This window comes from Micromys minutus (assembly GCF_963924665.1).
Source record: "Micromys minutus genome assembly, chromosome: 30".
Lineage (NCBI taxonomy): Eukaryota > Metazoa > Chordata > Mammalia > Rodentia > Muridae > Micromys > Micromys minutus.
The window spans coordinates 11,305,880-11,327,299 of NC_137965.1; the positions used below are offsets into that span (position 1 = coordinate 11,305,880).

General features: G+C 45.9%; 1 pseudogene across 1 annotated transcript; it reads right to left on the reverse strand.

Moving 5' to 3' along the window:
• Positions 1 to 18,304: 18,304 nt before the first annotated feature.
• On the reverse strand, positions 18,305 to 18,704 carry LOC308439799 (large ribosomal subunit protein uL29-like; annotated as a pseudogene). Its single transcript has one exon. The product of its transcript is annotated as a large ribosomal subunit protein uL29-like (transcript).
• Between the last annotated feature and the right edge of the window lie 2,716 nt (positions 18,705 to 21,420).

The window sequence follows — 21,420 nt, forward strand, 5'->3', positions numbered from 1 at the left end:
TGAGAGAGAAAAATCAAGGTAAGATAGTCTAGGAGTTAGCCAACTTGACAAAACCGTCTTTCCAGCACTGTTGAAACGGGGTTGGTATAATAATCCTGATTTACCTTAGTTTGGTTTTTGTTTTGGGATGCCAGGGCTTAAACCCTGTCAGTTACATATGCCGGAGAGTATTCTGCCACTGAGCCATGGACCCGTCCCCAAAGAGGGTGCCAGCAATAACATTTCTTGAGTACATAATGCATGTGCTTGAAACAAGACAAAATACCTCTCCTGTCCTGACAGCAACTTCGTTTCTCCTCCCCACAGACAGCAGAGTAGGCCTAGCCTTTCAAACATACTTACAAACATAATGCCCTGTGCGTTCCACACAGAGTCTGTTCTTCATTCGTGGTTTTTTTTTTTTTAATGAATATATTTTGGAAACTCGAAAATGGAGGAAGGAGATCTAGTCAGTGTGGCTGCACCAAGAAGAGGAACAAAGAGGCTTAGTGAACTCCAAGTCCCTCTTAGACGTCCAGACCTGGCGTTTAAATTTAAACAAAGCCGAGTCCTTGCCGGTGGTAAGAGGTGAATCTCATCTGAAGAGAGCAAACTAGAGATCTCAGGGAAGCTTGCAGCAAGCAAGCACATGCCTAAGGAGAGGCGAATGCAGCATGTGGCCACCAGAGGGCGCCGGTCTGCTAGACCCTGAGGAGGAGATGAGCCTGCGGGTAGAGTGGGCTGGACAGGCAGGAGAGGGGCCGGAGGAGGACCCCAGTGACACCAGCACCAAAAATGAACATCGGCAGCAGAGAACAAAATCAAATATGTCTCAGAGTTCCCTGTATCCAAAACATCATTAAGACACTCCAGGAGTTTGTGATCCACAGAAACTAAAAACTCTATTTAAAAAATAAAAAATCTTGCCTTGCCCTCGGTTCCCAATGTATCTGATTTATTTCTTCCTTCAGGACCGGGGTGACCTGTCCTAGTTTTCTGAACTTTGTCTCTTTCCCTGTGTTGCGAATGGAACGAGCTGGGGGAGAGGCAATATTCGGGCTACACTAGAAGTTCTCAACTTCTTATACCCTGTGAAGAACACCAGGCTCATTTTTTTGCTTGAATAGTACTTTATAGCTCATGCCCAGAAGAGTCGGACATTAGAACGAGATCAGTGGCCAACGTCCAATCCGGTGTCCACAGAGAACCTACACATGACGGCATTTAACCTTCACGATGTGCGTGTGACCCATGTCACAGCTGAGAGGACTGCCATCAGAGGTTTTGGGTGGAGAAAAGTGGCAGTTAACTTGGACCTTAGGACCTTATTTTGTTCCGATGCCTACTGGGGATCTGATTTGTGCTTACTTGGGAATTCGCACGTCCGCGGCAGGTCCCTGCCCACGGTTGGTTTTCTGACTGGTCAATAAAGAGCCAATGGCCAATGGCTGGGCAGGGGGATAGAGGTGGGATTTTTAGGATTCCCGGAAAAGAAATACAGGGACGGGGAGAAGAACGGAGTTCCACCTTTAGGAGGGCAAAGGAGACAAACCACGCAGGAAAAGGTACAGGAAGGGGAGCCCGCTGACGTGTAAGAATCCGGGAAAGGGGCTCCGAGGGCCACTTCACCTTTGGGTCTGGGGTAGCAGAGATGAAATCTAGATTTAGCAAGTATTAACTCAGGAATATCGGAGGGGAGTGTGATAGCCACGTGGAAGCTCAAGAGCCAGCCTCTGAGCTAGCTGAACCATATTAAATATAAAGGTTGAGTATGTGTGTATTTCACTCGTGAATCCAGAGCTCGTGGGCGTGCCCCCCGCCGGGAGAACAGAGCAGACTTTTTAAATATTTGCCGCTACAGATGCCCTTTGGCTTAACTGCTGCTAAATACTTCCCTCGTTCTCCAAGCTGCATATTAAAACTACCTGGTCTCGCTATGGGTCGGGCTCCTGGTAGACATGCAGAAAGCAAGAGGTGCACCTTTAGAGGCGTAGCGCTGGAAGATGGATGGCTTCGTAACCATGTGACCTGGTTAGGCAGTGGGAGACTACAGGGCAGGCCACCAGGAGCTCTCAGAAGCCTGCGGAGGCTACGGTCCACGTGCAATTTCTTTATCCAATAGGAAGTCCCGTCAGCACCTACCCACGTCCTCGCAGGATGCCTCCCTTGCTTAAAGGCCGGAGTAGTAAGAATTACACCTACCAACTCCTATAAACCAACGCCTGGGTTGGTGTTTGACCGAATAACTGGATTCAAATCCAAGTTGCACCCTCACCAACTCCATTACAGGTGGGAACAGTCTGGGTTCATCCGGTAGGGCATTCGCTAGACCCCAAAGGGATACATGAATCTGAAACAGCGTCTTGCTTGGTTGTTTTGTTTTCCAAACTCTCCAGGTGATTCTAATGCATAATGAGGGGGTAAGGAGTATTTCTCCTGCTCTTTAGGAGTGTCAGCCTTGTTTGGACTCTATTCAGATCATCCGGAGTGAGCCTGCTTTGGCTGTGTGCTGTCTGACCCCAAACAGGTCACCCCACCTCCGAGCACCTTCTCTCTGTGCAAGGAGGAGAATGTGGGTGATAGCCCACCCCTGACCCACCAGCTTGATGCCAACAGTCACCCTTTATCATCGTGTTTCCCCTCATTTCCTCAGAGTGGCTCATGATTATTACAAAGTAGCCATGGTACCGAAGAGCGCACCGACCCCTTTCCTCCGAACGGCGGTGGACCCAGGACCTGATCCAGGCGGACGAGACAGAAGATATTTCTCTGACTAATTGAAAAAGATCCTCACAGGCAGCTGGGAAGGATGGTAGCATACAAATAGCCTTCCCCCAGGAGCTGGGGCCGAGGAACAACAACCCCACCTGCCGAGGAGGTGGTGCCCGGGGTCTCCTGGCTTTTGTGCAGGGCTCTGCTTCCTTCTGTGGTTGAACAAGAATGCCTGCCAGACAGGGAAGCGGATGATGACTCCGCCTTGGCATTGGTGGGGTCCAGGGGGAGATTCTGGAGCTGGAAAGTTCTTAACTCAAGGGCTGCATCAGACACGGACCCTTTCTGGCTGTAGCAATGTACACACAAAAACATCTCTAACGCACTCCGGGCTCCTGCAGGAAATTAAAATCCTAAAACTAGTGGTCAAGGCTCGACACCAATCCGGTGTGCTTTGTTTCCTCAGTGGCTCTGCCCACCTGTGGTGGCTGTTCTTTGTTGTCAGCTTGACTACATCTGGAATGAACCACAATCCAGAAATGGAGGGCACACCTGTGAGAGATGGTTTTTGTCCAGTTTAAAGCAGGTGGATCCACTAAGCTGGACCTTTGAGGTGGGAAGGCACACACCTTTGATCTGGATCTTGAGGTGAGAAGACACACCTTTAATCCGGGCCACACCTTCTGCTGCAAGCCTACAGAAAGGCCTGGGAGAAGGGAGCCTTTGCCTTTGCCTGCTGGCCCCAGCCTTACACATTCACATCCTCATTGGCACTGGAGCCTACTTCAGGATTCCAGCGGATACTGAGTCCAGCTGAGACATCCGGGCCTATGGATTGTTGGACCTCTGTTCACAGCCAGCCATTGCTGGATTAGCTGCAGCTGGAAAGTCATTCCAATACATCCCCTTTGTAGAGAGAGCAGTGGTTCTCAACCTTCCAGATGTTGCAACCCTTTAATAGTTCTTCATGTGGTGGTGACCCCCAACCGTAGAATTATCCAACTGCTACTTAGTAACTGTCATTTGCTACTGTTGTGAATCATAATGTAACTATCTGATATGCAGGATATCTGTTATGTGAATCTGAAAGGGTCATTTGGCCACTTGAAGGGGTTGTAACCCACAGGTTGAAAACCACTCTGGCTAATAAAGATTTTGTGACCAGAAGTGGTTTTAGAAGAACAGAAGGATGATTCTTTCTTGACAACACCTATGGCTACCGAAGCCCTGTGGTCGCTCGCACTCCTTGGAGACTTCTGAAAGCCCATGGTGTGAACTATGTCATATTATTGTCTATTAAGGAGATAAATATATTCGACTGTCCTGATTGTCCAGTTGTGAGTGGCAATAGATTTGGGGACCCTGTATGTGAAACGTTTGACAGTTTGGGGGGAAATACTGCAACTGGTTGGCTGGTCCCTCTATTGTCTCTGGAAAAATTGATGAAGGATAGGAATGAGCTCGTGATAAAAATCAACCAACTTCTAGCATCTCAGAATACCGTGAGGGACAACAAAGAACTTAGTGATCAACTTGCCTGACTCCAGAAGCACATTCACACTCTAAAGGTTTCCAAGTGTGCCCTGGGACAGAATCTTCTCTCTAGCAGCCACGGGGCTTATGTTGCAGAAAATCAAACTGAAGTCCTCATTATAAGGTTGACTGAATTCCATCAAAAATCACGTGGAAAAATATTCCAGCCTCGGAGGCTGTCGGCAGACAAAGGAAGGGCATAGTTGGTAATGAATGGGATCCTATAACTTGGGGTGGGGGTGTGCGAGTAGACCCTGTTTGATGCTGAACTCTCGGATTCTCAAGGGTTTGTCTTACCTGAGGAGGTAGTGCCCCCAGCAGTGGCCTTGGAACCTTGCCTTCTTCACCTGCAGAAACCATGCCTTCATATCTGCTGTACCAGCAGTGTTTATCTCCGAAGGACATGCCAGGCAAGTCAATACTAATGTCCCCCAGGGCCCAGCAGTAGTTGCCTTTAGACCTATAATCAGATAGATGTAAGGCAACACAGGCCCCTCGAGGGGAAGCAGAAAGTGTAGGTCAGAAGGCAGTGCCCTGCACACTAAGGATCTCAATGAGTTTGCTAATTTCATTCAAGCAGAAGCCTGGGGGATACACAAGGGAGTGGCTTTTAAGGGTGTGGGCCAATGATGGAAGGAACACAAAACTAGCTCGGGCTGAGTTTATTGATATGGGCCCTCCGAGCAGATATGAAGGATTGGTTTTCTTGAGTGAAGAGGGCAATATTTCGAGGCCTCTACTGAGGGTGGTACTTCCTCAGGTGAGATAGACCCTTGATCCTAGGTTTAATATGGAACTTCCCAGAGGTTTGTTTTTGTTTTAAACTAAGGAGTCAAACGTTTGCTTGAATAGCTGGCTGAAGCATTTATCAAAAGATGGCCCACGGAAAAGATGTTGGAGATACCTGGTATCCCTCGGCTTCATGTTGATGGAGGGATTGTAAGGCTCAGGGAAATCGCAGTGCTAGAGCAGGTATACTGTATCCTCCACATTGGGAAGGCCTCGCCCTTCACTAATCCTATAAGATGCAAAATTCTAATGGGGTACCAGCACATTTGAAGAGTTGTGGTTTTTAGTTTTGGGGGTTTTGTTTGTTTTGTTTTGTTTTTTTGAAGCAAGGTTTCTCTGCCCTAGAATGAGCTCTGTAGACCAGGCTGGCCTGGAATCCAGAGGTTCTCCCCCTCCCCCATACCTTGTGGGGATCACAGGTGTGTGCCACCACTGTACAGCCCACATTTGAGAGGTTTTTCTGTCACTCTTTTCCTTGTGCTAGACCTTAGGGTTGGAGATGTTGCTCAGCTGGATTAATTAAATGGGTTTAATTGGGACCCTGAGGTAGCAGGGGCCAGGTGTCAGCAATGAATCACCAAAGGTGACCACAGTTATTGTAATGGGCAGCATAAACAAAACAGTCTTCATGGTGGCCTAACTCATAAGGGCCAGCACAGGCAAAGTGAATTTTAAGTCGCATGACCCATAGGAACCTTTGGTATCAGCTAATCAATCATGGGGTTTCCAGGCATGAAATAAACAAGCCTGCTAATTTTTCTGTTTGATCTGTATAAGCAGAAACACATTTCATACAAATGAAAGAAAGGTTACATTGGATCAGAGCCAAAGGCAATTTCGGTTCAGGAACCAATTTGTAGCCTTGAGCCAGTTTGCAGACCTAGAACCCCTGGATGGAGGAGTGGCCAGGCTCCCTGAGGAAGAACTTAAAATAAAATGCCTAAACGTTAGCTTTTCTCCAGTCCTTCCCTAGAGGGCCCTATGGCCAGCCACAGGGGTAACTGTACACCAGGAGAAAGGAAACAGTCAAACTTTTGGGGTCTATTAGATACCAATTCTTAATTAATGCTGATTCTAGAAATACATTGTGGCTTTCCAGTTAAAGTAGGGGCTTATGGAGGCCAGGTGATGAAAAAAGTTTTACCTAAAATCCAAGATACAATAGGTCCAGTGGGTCCTCAAACTCACCCTGTGCTTATCTTCTCAGTTCCAGAATACGTAATTGAGACAGCTATACTTAAAAGTTGGCAGAATTCTCACACTGGTTCTCAGACCTGTGGAGTGAGTGCTGTTATGGTTGGAAAGACTATATGGAAGCCGTTAGAGTTGCCTCTGCCAAAGAAAATAGTGAATAAAAGACAGTACCACATTCCTGGAGGAACTGCAGAAATTAGTGCCATCATTAAAGACTTGAAAGATGCAGGGGTGGTGGTTCCACATCTCCCTTTAACTCTCCTATCTGGTCAGGACAGAAGACAAACGGACCACGGAGAATGGTGGTTGACTATCAAAAGCTCAATAAGGCAGTGCCTTAGAGTTTCTTTGCTGTGACGAGACCCCATGACCAAGACAACTCTTATAAAGGAAAACACTTAATTGGGGGCTGGCTTACAGTTTCAGAGGTTACCAGGAAGACATAGTGCTGGACGGGAAGAGACTGTGTGTAGACACTGGGCATAGCTTGAGCATGAATAAAGTCAAAGCACACTTCCACTGTGACGCACTTGCTCCAACAAGGCAAAATTCCTATAGTGCCATTCCCTATGAGCTAAACATTCAAACATATGGGTCTATGGGAGCCAAACCACCACATTCCACTCCCTGGCCACTATAGGCTTCTGGATATAACATAAAATGCATTTAGTTTAACTTCAAGGCTCCTCACGGTCTCAACAATGTTTAAAAGTCCAAAGTTCAAAGGCTCTTCTGAAATTTATGCCATCTCTTAACTATAACCCTCTATACAATCAAAACAAAACAAAACAAAAAGCAGATCGCATACCATGGCACAGGATACACACACACACACACACACACACACACACACACACACACACACACACATATACATACATACATACACACACACACACACACTATATATATATGGAAACATGGAAAGGGGGCACAGTGAGGAAATACTTGACTAAAGCAAGATTGAAAAGCAGCTGGGCAAACTCCAAAATCTCCATTTCCATGTCTGATGTCAAAGCATTATTCATATCTCCAACTCCTTTCAGCTTTGTTGACTACAACATGATTCTTTCTCTTGGGCTGGTTCCACTACCTGTCAGCTTTCCCTGGCAGGTCTCCCTTGGCCCTGGCATCTCTAGCATCTTGGGGTCTCTAAGGCAGTCAAAGCTTCAGCTTCATGGTTTTATACAATGGCATCTCTGGGCCTCCATGCAGGGACACCTCTGGCACAGTCCTTAGCAGTTTCCCTTAGTCACAGAGGGAAATTCCATCCTTGATTCTAAAGCCAGAACCACACAGTCAAAGCTGCCAAGTCCCGCTGTTAGCTGGGGCTGGAACGCTGCCCCCTGGTTCATCCCCATTCTCTGTTTTCAGTGGTTTCCTTCGCTGTCTAAGCTTGGCCGTCATGGAACTTGCGAGGTAGACCAGGCTGGCCTTGAACTCGGAGATCTACATGCCTCTGTCTCCCAAGTGCTGGGATTAAAAGAGTATACCACTATGTCTGGAGACAAGCTTTCCTTTAATTGCTTTTGATTCAAGACCTTTATAAAGCATGGCCGATGTGCCTCAAGATTGGGATTAAAGGTATGTGCTGATCTGGATCAAAGGTGTGTGCCATCTCTCTCAGTATGCAGATTGAAAGCCTGATGTTGTCTTCCTGCCTCTAGATCAGGATCATGTGTGTCTTCCATATCTGGATTGTAGTTCATCCCAAATATACTCAAGTTGACAACTGAAAATAGCCATCATAAGCCACCCCTTGTAAACTTGATACACCATCATATATCCTTATGTCCAAATGAAAATAATAACCAGGTCATAATAACACCGAACACGATATAACTATTCTTCCTACAACCACAAACACATTGTAAGTTTAGACTAGGTGACAGTGTCCCTTGGGGAACATATTTTTCACAAGATGGAAGAACACTTGATGAAGAATTCTTTGCTAACAACAGGCAGGTATTGGTTCACCGTACATTGCCATTGCTGAACAACTCCATTTGTCATGACTCCATAGAAAGAAATGCACCAGAAAACACCCGGTGGTGTTCTGGTATCTTCTTGCCACTTCTGTAGACTCGGGCCATTTGGCCGAGTGATGTCAGCTGATACAGACTCGTGGAGTTTCTCTAAGACAGACTCACATAGTGAAGCAAGTGATGTTTGGAGGGAGTATCAGTAAGACTCAGTGGATAGTAATAGAGCTTGCATAGCTAGCTTTGCAGTGCATCATTGGTCTCTCATCCTCTTTGATGAACTTCTGCTATCCCCACTGGTCCTGGTTGCTCCTGCTGACATGTGCTGATTCATCAGAGACCTGGCTGTTTCTGCTAGGCCGTACCACTGCTGCTGGCTCATGTTTGCTGTCCAGATACTAATGACCTGGACTGCTGGTATATTTGTGTTTACAGATGGATCAAGCTGCTAATTCCTGTGAACTAAACTGCTGGCTTTCCTGACAACACAGATTGGACTTGCTCCAAAGAACAATTTCTAAACAGGCCCATTTATCCCATATCCCAATAACCTTTCTTCTCCACTACCCCTGGTGGATGGTGGACTAGAAGGGAGGTTAAAGCATTTAAGAACCACTATTTAAAGTGCATTTTGAACAATTTAAGCTTACAAATACAATTAATCTAAATCTCCTCACTTTAGCCTCAGGCAGACTCTTAAGACAAGCACCCACATTCTTCACCAAAATATCACAAGAATGATCTCTAGGCAATATACTAAAATTCTTCTCCTATAAATCCTCTTGATCCGGGCTCCCACAGTTCAAATCACCCTCAACCTCAATGTCTTTTATGTTCCTAAAGTATGCACCTTAAGCTGCACTCAAAGCATCCTACTTTCTTAATCTAAAGTTCCAAAGCCCACATTCCTCCAAACAAAAGCATGGTCAGACCTATCCCAGCAATTCCATAGTATCTGGTACCAACTTCTCTCTTAGATGTTCACTGCTGTGAAGAGACCCCGTGACTATGAAAAGACACCATGACCAAGGCATCTCTTATAAAGGAAAACATTTAATTGGGGATTGCTTACAGTTTCATAGGTTTCCGGGCAGACAGGATGCTGGAGAGAGAACTGAGAGTTCTACATCTTGATCCATGAGCAGTCAGGAGGAGACTATCTCACTGAGTGTATCTTGAGCATATATAACCTCAAAGCCTGCCTCCCCAATGACACACTTCCTTCAACAAGGCCAAACCTTCGATAGTGCCACTTCCCAACACAAGGCCAAGCATTCAAACATGCAAGTCCACAGGGCCAAACCTATCAAACCACAGCTACTGTTTTATTATAGGTGGTGTTCCTGATTAAGATATCCTCTGGTACATGGTATACAACTATTGACTAGCAAGTACCTTTTTCTCAGTAGCTGTCCATAAAGACAACTAAAAGTAATTGCTTTCACTTGTCAAGGCCAACAGTATACCTTTAACAGTTTCACCTCAAGGATATATTAACTCTCCAGCCCTGTGTCATAACTTAGTTGGAAAGGATGTCTATTGATGACATTATGCTGATTGGACTGTCTGATCCAGCAAACCTGATGGTACTTGAGATGTCACTGGCAGACAGGGATGCTCTTTAGAGCCTTTGTCAGGCTCCTATAGATGCTCACAGAATGGACCTTTAGAGGTTTGGGGCAAAGCTCTATCATTATCTTCAGACAAATATTCTCTCTTTGAAAGATAGCTCTTGGCCTGCTATTGGGCCTTAGTGGAACCAATGATTGACAATGGGCCACCAAGTTACCATGAGACCTGAGCTGCCTGTCGTGAGCTGGGTGTTATCTAACCCACTAAGTCATAAAATAGGAAGCGCATAGCAGCAATCTATTGTCAATGGAAGTGATTGGACCCAAGCAGCTCCTTCTGAAGGCACAAGCAAGTTACGGACGTGAAGAAGTTGCTCAAATGCCTGTGTTTTCTACTTCTGTTACAAAGCACCTATTAGCCTCATGGGGTCTGTTAACTAATACAGACCTAAATCCACCATTAGAAGTTAGGCTTCATCAGCAAGATGAATGGTCTCTCAAGTTGATGGCATCCCTCTTGACAGGCTGGATTTCTTCTCATGACTCTTTCCTGAAGCATTTGATCTTAGGATCCCTGAAGACTCCATGCGATGCCAGGCGGGATTGAGCAACAGAGACTTCAGGATGAGGGCCAACATCACCCCAAGCATCCAGACCACCTCATTTCCTCCTTTGTTTTTGTTTTTATTTTTTTGTTTTGTTTTCTGGTCCACTGAAGCCTGACTGAAAGCCCTAGGAATGGGCTGAAAGCCCGCTCAAGGACATTTTACTATCCCTCATACATATTCAGCAGTTTCATGTTAATTTAATTGCTGCAGGTCCACTTACCCAGATTACGAAGTGTCCTCTTGCTAATGTACCCCCGCCGGATGATTGCTCAAGAGTGCCCGAACAGAGCCAAGTGTGATGGCCCAGGACACTGGTTCTCAGCGAACACTGGGGGGAGTGATAACCACTGCTCTTATTATAATGTGGGGCTCTTCTGGCAAAGCTATAAAATGCTATTCAAGCAACAATGAACCTGGCCAGGCAAGATGGCTCAGAAAGTGAAAGGCGAAGGCAGGCAGACCTTTGGGAGTTCTAGGCCAGCCTGGTGATCTACATAGTGAGTCCCGGGATAGCCAGGGCTATGTAGTGGATCCTGTCTCAAACAAACAAACAAAACAAAAACCGTGCCAGACTTTCTTGAAGACACCATTTTTTCTTCTAAACAACAGGCTCAGCTCCCAGCCAGCGGAGCCCGCCCACTGTTGGCAGGCTGCGGTTTTCCACCCTCATCATGTCTTTGGCCACAGTGTCCTTGTTAAAATGCCAGGTCTCTGTGGTTTAACATGTCATTTGCTGTCATTACCGCCAACAAACTCAAAACCAGTGACGATTTGTGTTGAGGGAAGACAAAGGTCAGTCTCCAACCCTTCCAGCGACTGCCCACGGTTCAAACCCTAATTAATGATTGATACCCAGCTGCTTCCCCCATCCTCAGACATTTTCCTCTGCAGGCAAAGCTCTCAGTAGCAACTGGTATCAGAAGTAACTTGCTTAAACCTACCTTTAAAATGTGGGAAAAATCTAGACCCAAGGCATATCTAGACCCATGCCTGCGTGGAGTAGGTTCTCGATGTCAGAGGGGCAGTGATCCAAGAATGCTGACCCCAACACATTTTAGAAAACGGAGACTTTCTTTCTGAAGAGGTAACTCAGATCCTTGTCCACATTTATCTGTTGGGGTGATTAATCTTGAATGTCATTTTGATGGAATTTAGAATCGCCATGGAAACAAACCTCTGGGCATGTCTGTTAAGGAGTTTCTAGGTGATGTTACTTGAGATGGGAATACCCATTCTACCTGTGGGTGGCCTCATGCCAGAGGCTGGAGTTCTGCACTGAACAAAAGAGGAGATTGTGAACCAGGCACCATTCTTCATCTCTCTCTCTGCTTTGGGGATGCTATATGAGCACGCCCCTCTCACTCCCCCTACCATGATGGGCCCACATATACCCTGCCTTCTATGTGACCACCCCTGGCTTCCCCCCACCATGAAAGACTGTGCTCTCAACCTCCGGACCCACATATACCCTGCCTTCTTTTGTCAGCTCTCTACTAACAGCAATCAGAAAAGTAACGGACACACATCTCCCCAAGTGTGACCACTCTACTAAGCAAGGATATGGAGAGGCTGGGTTTTGCAGGTCACAAATGTCCCAGGGAGATCCGTGACTCAGCCTTAAACAGAAGTCACCCTGAGGTGTCACTGAAATTACAGCACAGGAGCAACAGGCAGATGGGGCTCAACTATATTCTTCTCGTAATGAAAGAATACAGCACAGCCATGTGAGAGGCACTGGGGATTTCTTAGTGGTCTGGCTTCATCTCTGGTCCCTCCCTTCTTTGTGGTCTTCTGTCTCCTATACCTATTCAAGGAAGGATGAATCTGAGAATGTCTCCTCTGGTAGTGTGAGGTCCCCTGTGGTGGTCAGAGGAGTGTGGGATGGGCCCAGAGCTGAATTCCATGAATGAGCATGTGGCACATCAGAAGATGGTCACAGGGCTCTGTGGCTTCTCACATGGCATCTCTTTCAAGTGCCAAGTCGGGAAATTCTGCTTCAGTGGGTGGCTTCTGGGAGAGGAGTAGTGAGATGCTGAGGGGTCAGGAGGATGAAGGTGAAGACGCAGCAATCTCCTCTTGTTTTGATGTCCTCAGTTTAGGGCCACCCAGGGGACAAATTCGAGCTTCCTGCCCCACAGCTGGGGCTTCCTGCAAAGCTTGCCCCTGGATGCTCAGCAGGCTGGGCTCAGGCTGCCTCACTGACTACAAAGCCAGTGTGTGGACCTTTTCCATCTCCTTTGCTGTATGTTCCAAAAGTTTTCCAAGGGCCCTTTCAGCTGTGGTTGAAATCCAGGGCCTTGGCATCATCCCAGGGAGGAGACTCATTTGCTTTGGCACCTGGACATTTCCTATGGTGTCAGATCCTGTGAATGTATGGAACAGGGCCTTTTGAAACAGGCTGTGGTGAAGACACTCAAAGACTGTGGCTAAGCCATTAAGCCTTCAAGGATCTCCCTATTCTTGACCCAGCATTCCTCCCCTGATGATTCTGAGGTTTGAAGGAGGTGCCACAAGGAACATCGGATGGAGGGTTTGTTGTAGCTTCTGGAAGATATTACAAATACTGAAATTTTCCCTGTGGATATTTTTTTCTCTCTCCAAAAGAGGGGAAAAATTATAGTGTCCATCTAAGGGATCTAGTCAACAGATGCATGAAGAATTAAGCTTGCAAATGAAGAAATAAATAGTTTATCCTTCATGACCAGGAGGGCTTGCTTTACTAGAACTGCTTTCTAGAACTGTGTAGATCTGACAACTTACTTACTTGTGCCTTTTTGGCATGGACAGAAAGGGTGATTCGCTGGCAATCATGACTGTACCAAAATCACCCTGAAATATATTTATGACTTGACTGCATAAAGGCCACCCATCCTAGTGTCCAAATTGTCCACCACAGCTTCTCTCCACTGCCCCAACCAGGAGAAGGTTGGCTTGTCAAGAAGTGGTCACCTAGAGATTGTCCCTTCTTTAATGGCAGTGTTCAGGTTATCATGTAAACTCTTCAGCCTCCCTCTGCCAGGCTTTTGGAGAGCAGATGTATTTAATGTCACAGCAGACCTAGTTTTGCTGCCCAGCCAGCCAAACCCTGTGATGTGTCTGCAGATGGTCTGAGAGGCCTGAGATCCTGAGATCCTGAACCTGTTTCCCTTGTGCATCTCTGGGTAGTCACTTCCACAATTGATCTTTGAATCCAGTTGGTTTACTACACTACCCCCACTGTAGTGTTAGGGAGGTGTTGTCTCCGCTGCTAAGCTTCATCATTAGCCTGATCTAAGGAATTAAAATAATTTTTTTACCTTGATGGTCTTTATGTCCATATGTTTTTACTGTAGGGTACAGTGGGCTGAGTGTAGGGATGTCCCAGAATGGAAGTGGTGAATCTTAGGGCTCTCTCAAAGCAATGATAAGTACCCCAGCCCATTTCTTACCCCAGACACAGCACCTTAACTCACAAGTCTATATAATATTAAACCCTAAAAAAGAACCCCAAATTCAAGCCACGTGCATGTCAGAAGAACACAGTCTCTTTGCTCTCATAGCACTGGGCAAACTTCTGAACTGTAGTAGACACTCCCAACATACAGAGGCAGACTCTCTGGGTTTCCAACTTGATGGTGTGAATGTGTACCCACCCGGGAAATACAGCTTTTTCACATTTAGTGGAGTGAACATTCATTTAAATCCAGGAACTATTCACTACTTTATTATAAATTCAGCGGTGTTAGATACTTTTACCTGACTGTAGGCTAGCCTAGAGTTCCGGGTGTGTTTAAGGTGGACTCTGTTATGAAGAAGTTAAACTAGGATAAGATAGAGTTTGCTGGCCACATAGTGCACATCATCTTACTTATCTCTCTCCCTACTGAAACTAAACTCAGGCAAGGACTAGACACACTTTGTCATTATGTCTCCTACATTCAGCCAATGGATAGCAAAAGCAGATAATTACCAGACGAACAGTATATGCCAATAAAGTATGCTCATACCTTTACCCCAGGATATCCTCTTTATCTATAAGAAACTACCCCAAAGAGAGTGAAATTAGACAAGTGTCCAGCCTCTTGATTGAAGCTCTGTGCTCTGACCTCTGCTTGCCAGTCTTAGCCCCTCTGCCCTCTGCCCTCTGCCTGCCTCTGGGACTATGGTGTGTAAGTTGTGTAACACAATGAAAGGAGTCAAGTTTGCCTGTATCCCCATCAGCCAAGGAGTCAGTAGGTCAGCGATCCAGTTCAATGCCACCCATGCATACACACAAGCGTTTCCTTTTCAAACGACTCTCTTGGCCAAGCGTGGGCAGAGCCAAGTGACCTTTGCCCAAATCTATCAAGGGTATCATTGTGTTTCCGTGTAAGCTAGCATTGTGAGGCTGGGAGCTCCCCTCTTCCACATGCTTATGACCGCATGCATTTGTGTTTTGAATGCTACCCTGTGCAGAGGCAGCAATATTATGGCATGCGGCATCAATCAGAGCCCTTTCAGTGGGTCCTCTGGAGAAGTACCCAAAGCTTCCCAAGCATGTTTTCTGTGCATAGACAGGGTAGAGAAGTGGTTGACACTTACGTTTTGGTCATTAGTCTTCCTGATGTGAGCTTCAAAAGCACCTACCTGGCATGCAAAAACATCCGGGTCAACCTTAATGTCAATGCTGGAAGTGCCCTGTCTGAAAGATTTCTCCACACACAAGGTCAGAAACTGAGCAGAATGTATCTTTTCTCCCTCCCCACTAACTTCTAATTGAATTGTATTATTTTCTTCAACTCTGAATATAAGCAGCAGCGATTAGCACCAACAGCATCTGTAATGGCACCAAATGGTCACCAGACCGTGGGCTTCTTCATACTAATTCATAGCACCATGGGCTCCCCACGATGTCTTTTACATTGTCACTTCCTCAGTCATAAGGTTCTGACACATACGGATGAAAAAGCATCTTTGTACCCTGCAGTATCGTGGGCAAGGTATTGCTCACGTAACAGGGTTAGTCCTGCCAAGGGCAAAATGCTGCTGTCTAAGCTCAAGCCTCAAGACACACACTAAACTCGCTCCTCTCTCTGCTCTTGTTCTGTGGATTGAATGACACTTGACCACATCTGGATGACTGTCTCATTAGGAAACACAGGCCTACAGATACTCCCAGAATCCTTAGCCAGCTATCTGGGTTGCCCAAGACCTAGTCAAGTTCACACAGAAGACACAGCCCCCTATTTTGCACTTAAATACATTATATTAGGCAGCATGTTTTGAGAAGCGATATTAGATTTTTACCGAGCAATCAAAGGGACCCATGGCACCCCAAACGTTAGACATTTTGTGACAAAAGCTCTGCCATTTGCTTGACACTTCTCAAGTAGAAACAGATCATTTCTAAAAATAGTTCTTGTCTAATATTCTTCCTACACTCGAGAGAGGTCGACAAGCTAGCTACCAACTTACTGGCTGTCAAGTCTTTACCTTCCCTTGTTTAATGCATCATGGAGCTGAGCACTAGAAACATTTTTCTTTCCAAAGAAGAGAGAGTATTAGCTGAACCAGGGCAGGAAGCCAGGCTTTGCCCTGCCGTGCGCCCTTCTTCCTTCGTTCCTTGTCCCCAGGGAATTGGCTGTTTGTCACCTCCACCAAATCCTGCAGCTTTTAGTGACTCCCATCCTGTTCCTTTGTGCTTACCACACAAATTTCACTGGCAGAAGTTTCTAGAGTCTTCTGGCTGCCTAAGAGAGCGGGGCTGCTTCTTGGCCTCAGGTCTGTATCTGACCTGGGCCATTCCTGACCTGGGTCAAATCAGCACAGGGATCTCTGACCCATCAAGCAACTCTTGTAATGGAGCCTGAATCCAGGTGAGGATTAGGCCTCCTAGACTTTTCCAGAGTTGCCATGACAAGGGGGTGCTGACGGAATGGCTTACCATGATGATTCCGATAGCATTCTTTCCTTTGCTGGGCTGGGGGATGATGTGTTGTGCTGTTGCAATGGCTTGCAGGAGAGCTTTGGTACTGGAAAACATCATCGTCTCTGTGTTTCTCTCTATGTGAAGTTTTCCCTGTGTTAATTTTTGGTGTCCAGATCCTTTTTTTTTTTTTTTTCGATAGGCTATTGGGGTTCTATTTGACTTGGAGTTTACCATATTCCCATATGACCTTGTTATAACTAATCACATCTAATTCTAGCATAACTAATTAATGACTCTGGTTTCTAAATAAAGTTATCTCCTGGGTATTTTAGAGAACACAATTCTCCCTGCAGTTCAATGTCTCTTTTAATTTACTCAGAGCTAAGAATTTTTTTTAAATGTTTACTTGTTTGTTGAGCAGGAATTCATGCAGCCTTTAAACTCAGTTCAACATTTAACATTAAACTCTGTTTAATGTAACAGAGGCAGGCCTTGAACTCCTGACTTTACTGCTTCTACCCACCAAGTGCTGATATTAGAGGTGCATGTCATCATACCTGATAAGGTATAATGGTGCTTTGAATGAAAATGGCCCCACAGGCTCACAGGGAATGGCACTATTGTGAGGTGTGGCCTTGTTAGGGTAGGTATAGCTTTGTTGGAGAAAGTGTCTCCCTTGGGGAAGCCTTTGGGGTCTCATTTCCTCAAGCCAGGCATACTGGCCCAATGTCTCTTCCTGATGCCCCCAGATCCAGACTCCAGCACCATGTTTGCCTGCATGATACCATGCTTCCCACCATGATGATAGTGAACTAAACCTCTGAAACTGTAAGCCAGCCCAAATTAAATGTTCTCCTTTGTAAGAGTTGTCCTGGTCATGGTGTCTCATGACAGCAATAGGAACCCTGACTAAGACATATATTTGGAGATTTGTCTTACCCCTTTATAGCCAACACCCATGTTAATGGATTATATCTCATAAATAATACTCTCCAGTTTTGTCTTGAGGAATCTCTTAGGAGAATAAGGGCCTTCCTTCACGATGCATCTGATGACTTGGTCATAAATGTTTATAGTGTTGTTCCATGGAATATGGCTTTATTATGGAATATGACCTAATGCTACATGTCCAGTCCATGTTGGGACTTCTTCTCATAGGACATTTGAATGTATTGGTGGACAACTTTGTGGTTCTTATCTGACCTGTGTCTGGCTTATTCCCATTATGATAACCTCTCTCTAATAGAGCTCTAGTCAAGAAAGAAGTTGGCCTAGGGTGTGTTGGTGACACACGAGAGACAGAAAGGCACATCACATACAATGACAGAAAGTCACAAGGCCGAGTACACACATGACCAACCTCCACGACTGTACACTGTTATTCTGTTCCACAGGAAGGAAGAGGGTGTTTAAGGCAGATTTATAGATTCACCTCTTTGAGGAAAGCTGAAAACTACGTCGAAGATGACTATTCCCTTCCCACAGTATGAGGCCAATCAAACTAGACGTCTAACGAACAGCAAGGCCGCATAGAATGGTTAAGAATTTGCCTCTACATGGTAATTGTCCCTGCTCTCCTGACTGAATCCCAGCAGACCCTTGAGTCAAGGGAATGGATATGAGTAAATACCACACACCCCAGTTTCACTTTTTACCCCTGCCTTATAATTTGGGTACATGGTCGTCCCCATTCACAAAGATACTGTAGGCAGTAAGTGCCAGCTCTGAGACACCAAGAGCGTTATCCTCTGACTCCTAATGGCTGCGGGTCTCTTCCGTACAGCCGTGTCTCTTCATGTGCTCACTAACTTCCTTGCCTCTGTGACCAAATATCTGACAAGTAGTAGGAGGGAGGAAATAAACACCTTGGCTCAGTTTTACAAGCGCCAGGCCAGCATGGTAAGGATGGTGGGCGGAGCATGACATGTGGCTGGGAAGCAGAGCGAGGGGACACAAAGGGATCAGCAACAAGATACGGCAGAGGCCTGCCCCCAATGGCCTATGTCCTTCAGCCAGGCCCCACTTTTTTTTTTCTTCTTTTTTTGCCAGTCAGTCTTGAGCTTTATTGTCGTCGTTGCCTCTGGCCTTGACTGCGCGCTTGCGCAGTGGGTACAGCTGCTCCTTCCGCTGCTGCTTCTTGTTCTTCAGCTTCTCCTCGTTGCTTGGTGAGCCGGCAGCGCATGGCTCTAGTCTTCTTGGGTCGCAGGTCCAGGGGCTTCTACTTCCTTCCCTTGTAGAATTTCCTGAGGTTTTCCTTTTGAATTTGATTAATGACAGTGAGGACACGGGCGATGGATTTGCGTATGACTCATATCTTGGAGAGCTTGGACGCAGCGCTGCCTGTCACTTTGGCGACGCGAAGCTGGGACAGTTCTGCCTTCAGATCGTCCAGTTGTTTCAACAGCTCCTCCTTCTTGCCGCGCAGGTCCCGAACCTTAATCTTGGCCATTGCTGCGTTGTTCATGGCTGAGGCCGCCTGGTTCGAGAGCCAGGCCCTACTTCTTAAGTTTCCAGAATTTTCCAAAATGGCACCGTCAGCTGTGGATCTAGGCTTTATCACAGGAACCTGTGGAGGGACGTGCATCTACAACCACCGCACTGTACTTCTTTGTAAAGATTTTTTTATGTATATGGATGTTTTACCTACGTATATGACTATTTACCACATGTGTGCAGTGCCTGTGGAGGCCAGTAGAGGGCGTCAAATCCCCTGGAAGTGACGTTGCAAACAGTTGGGAGCCACCATGTGGGTACTGGGAACTGAACCCCAGTCCTCTGCAAAAGCAGCATGTGCTTTTTAACCACTGAGCTGTTTCTCTAGCCCCCTCCCCCACTGTACTATCCGGCTGCACTCTGATGTGTAATGGGAGTCCCAGGAGAATCATTCAACAAATGTTCTCTGTGCATACTATACTGACTGTTATTTAACAGTGTGTATATGCTGAGAGACCAGGAGGCAGCTGAGGCTCTGCCCACCAGGGACAGAAAGGATAGTTCTAGAAAAAGACAATGGAAGATTCCTTAGGTATCGCCGAAAGGCTTCCCTAAGATAAACTCTCTGATTCATCTCTTGAATTATGAATGTGATGGGGCAGCCAATTAGGAAGACATGGAGGTAGGATTAGGATATTCTACAATGAAGAAAGAACACGGGCGAGGGCATTTAGGCAACTGGGCATAACCATGCCCATGATTGGAAACTTATGCCGGAAACAGTGAAACTATCAAACCTAGAAAAAGATAGAGCCTCCGAGGCCAATAGCTGCTTATGACTTGACACCACACACAACGGCCACAAAAGAGTCACGATCCCAGATAATCAGTCAGGTGTGCACAGCGTGAAACATGATGAATGTATGAAGGCTGTCCCTCGGTGAGGAGAAAGAGCAGATTCCCATCTGTTACTGGAGGCAGCCTGCCTCCCGAGACTCTCCAGGATAAGACCACTAGACGTGTTAGGAATGGTAGAACAGGATGCACTTCACAAATACAGGTACATTTATTTAACAAGGTATTTTTTTAAGTGATCAGGGATATCGTCGTTAGCATTGGCTTTCATAATGCATCAAACACCCTTCAACCTTCACTGAGCAACGGCACATTTTTTCATGGTACCATTCTGCCTATCTGTGTATGCCTCACTCTCGAAGTCTTGAGTCACATTCAGCGATCCATCGACTTGGTGGCTCATAGATATGCACCGGTTGGGTGACAGTGGTGGCTGATGCCAATGGCAGTCACGCGCCCTTGGTTGAGCTTGGTATGGCTGCCACTAGTCGTATGGGGGCACGGCACCTTCTCTTTCCAGACTTGCTCCGAAATAAAAAAATTCGTGTAAAGTTCGGAAGTATTCACGTGTTCTGTGTACAACAGCGCATAGTGTATTAGCTCAGAGTTAAATCTGAAACGAGATGTCTTGGATATGAGACATTGCTATTTCCCACAGATTGACAGCTAGACACGGAAGAATCTTTCTATTGCCATGGGCCAGTCACAAGCAGATAACTTCCAGGGAACAGAATAGTGGCCTTGGGGACACTTGAGTGAAACTTCTGTGCCCTCCAGGACCTGGCCTCAGATATTGCATGTGGCCACACACACTGCAATCAATCTACTGCTTAGGCAGCCTTGGTCCAGTCTAAGAGGGGTTGACCCGGGCAGTGAGGGTTACTGGGGACTGGAGACAAGGCCACAGGACACTCTTGAAAGATAAAGTAGCAAATGTGTGAAGAGAATGAGGAAGCAGAGAGCAGAAGAGGAAAACAGGAAATAAACCCAAACCAACAGAGGAACAGGACAGAGGCTGTCGCTGAGGAGAATGCATGACTGAGCATTTGGAACACATTCTTCAAAAAAATAAAAATAAAAAAATTAAATCCATGAAAGAAGAGATGTTAGAAGGTGGCTCTGAGGTTAGGAGCATATATGGACTCTTGCCAAAGACCCAACCTGAATTTCCTGATCATTACAAATTGAGTTCCCTCTGTAATTTAAAATACTAATCTTTCAAAAAAATAAAATAAAATAAAATAATGAACAGACCATCTGCCGCTTTAGCATCTAAGAGCAGAGGAGATGGAGAGATGGCTCAGCTGGTAAGGTACTTATGAGGACCTGAGTTAGAATCCCCAGTGTGGCATCTGTGTACAAAGCCTGGGGAAACAAGACAAGTGGGTACCTGGGGCTTGCTTGCTGGTCACTTAGCCCAGCCCACGGTACAAGGAAGGACTCTGTCCTCCCAAACCAAGGAGGAGATTAACAGAGGAGCCATTCAGTGTCGACATCTGGCCTCCACACGTGTACACATTCACACCAACACCTTCACATGCATATACATACACCACACATGTAAAAGACCTCAGCTGATAGGTGAGCAACATGATAAAGATAAAAGAATATATAGGAAATATATATAATATAAAAATAGGAAATATATAGAATATGAGATATAGAAGAATATATAGGAAATATATAGAATATGAGATACAGAGGAATGTATAGGAAATATATAGGATATGAGACACAGAAGAATGTATAGGAAAGCATAAAGAGGAAAAACCCCAACAGCTATCTGTTCAGGAAAATAAGCCATATTAGAGGAAAACAATGGTAATAAATGACTTCAATTTTGCAAAGAATATTGATTAGGCAGAAGCAGTAATATC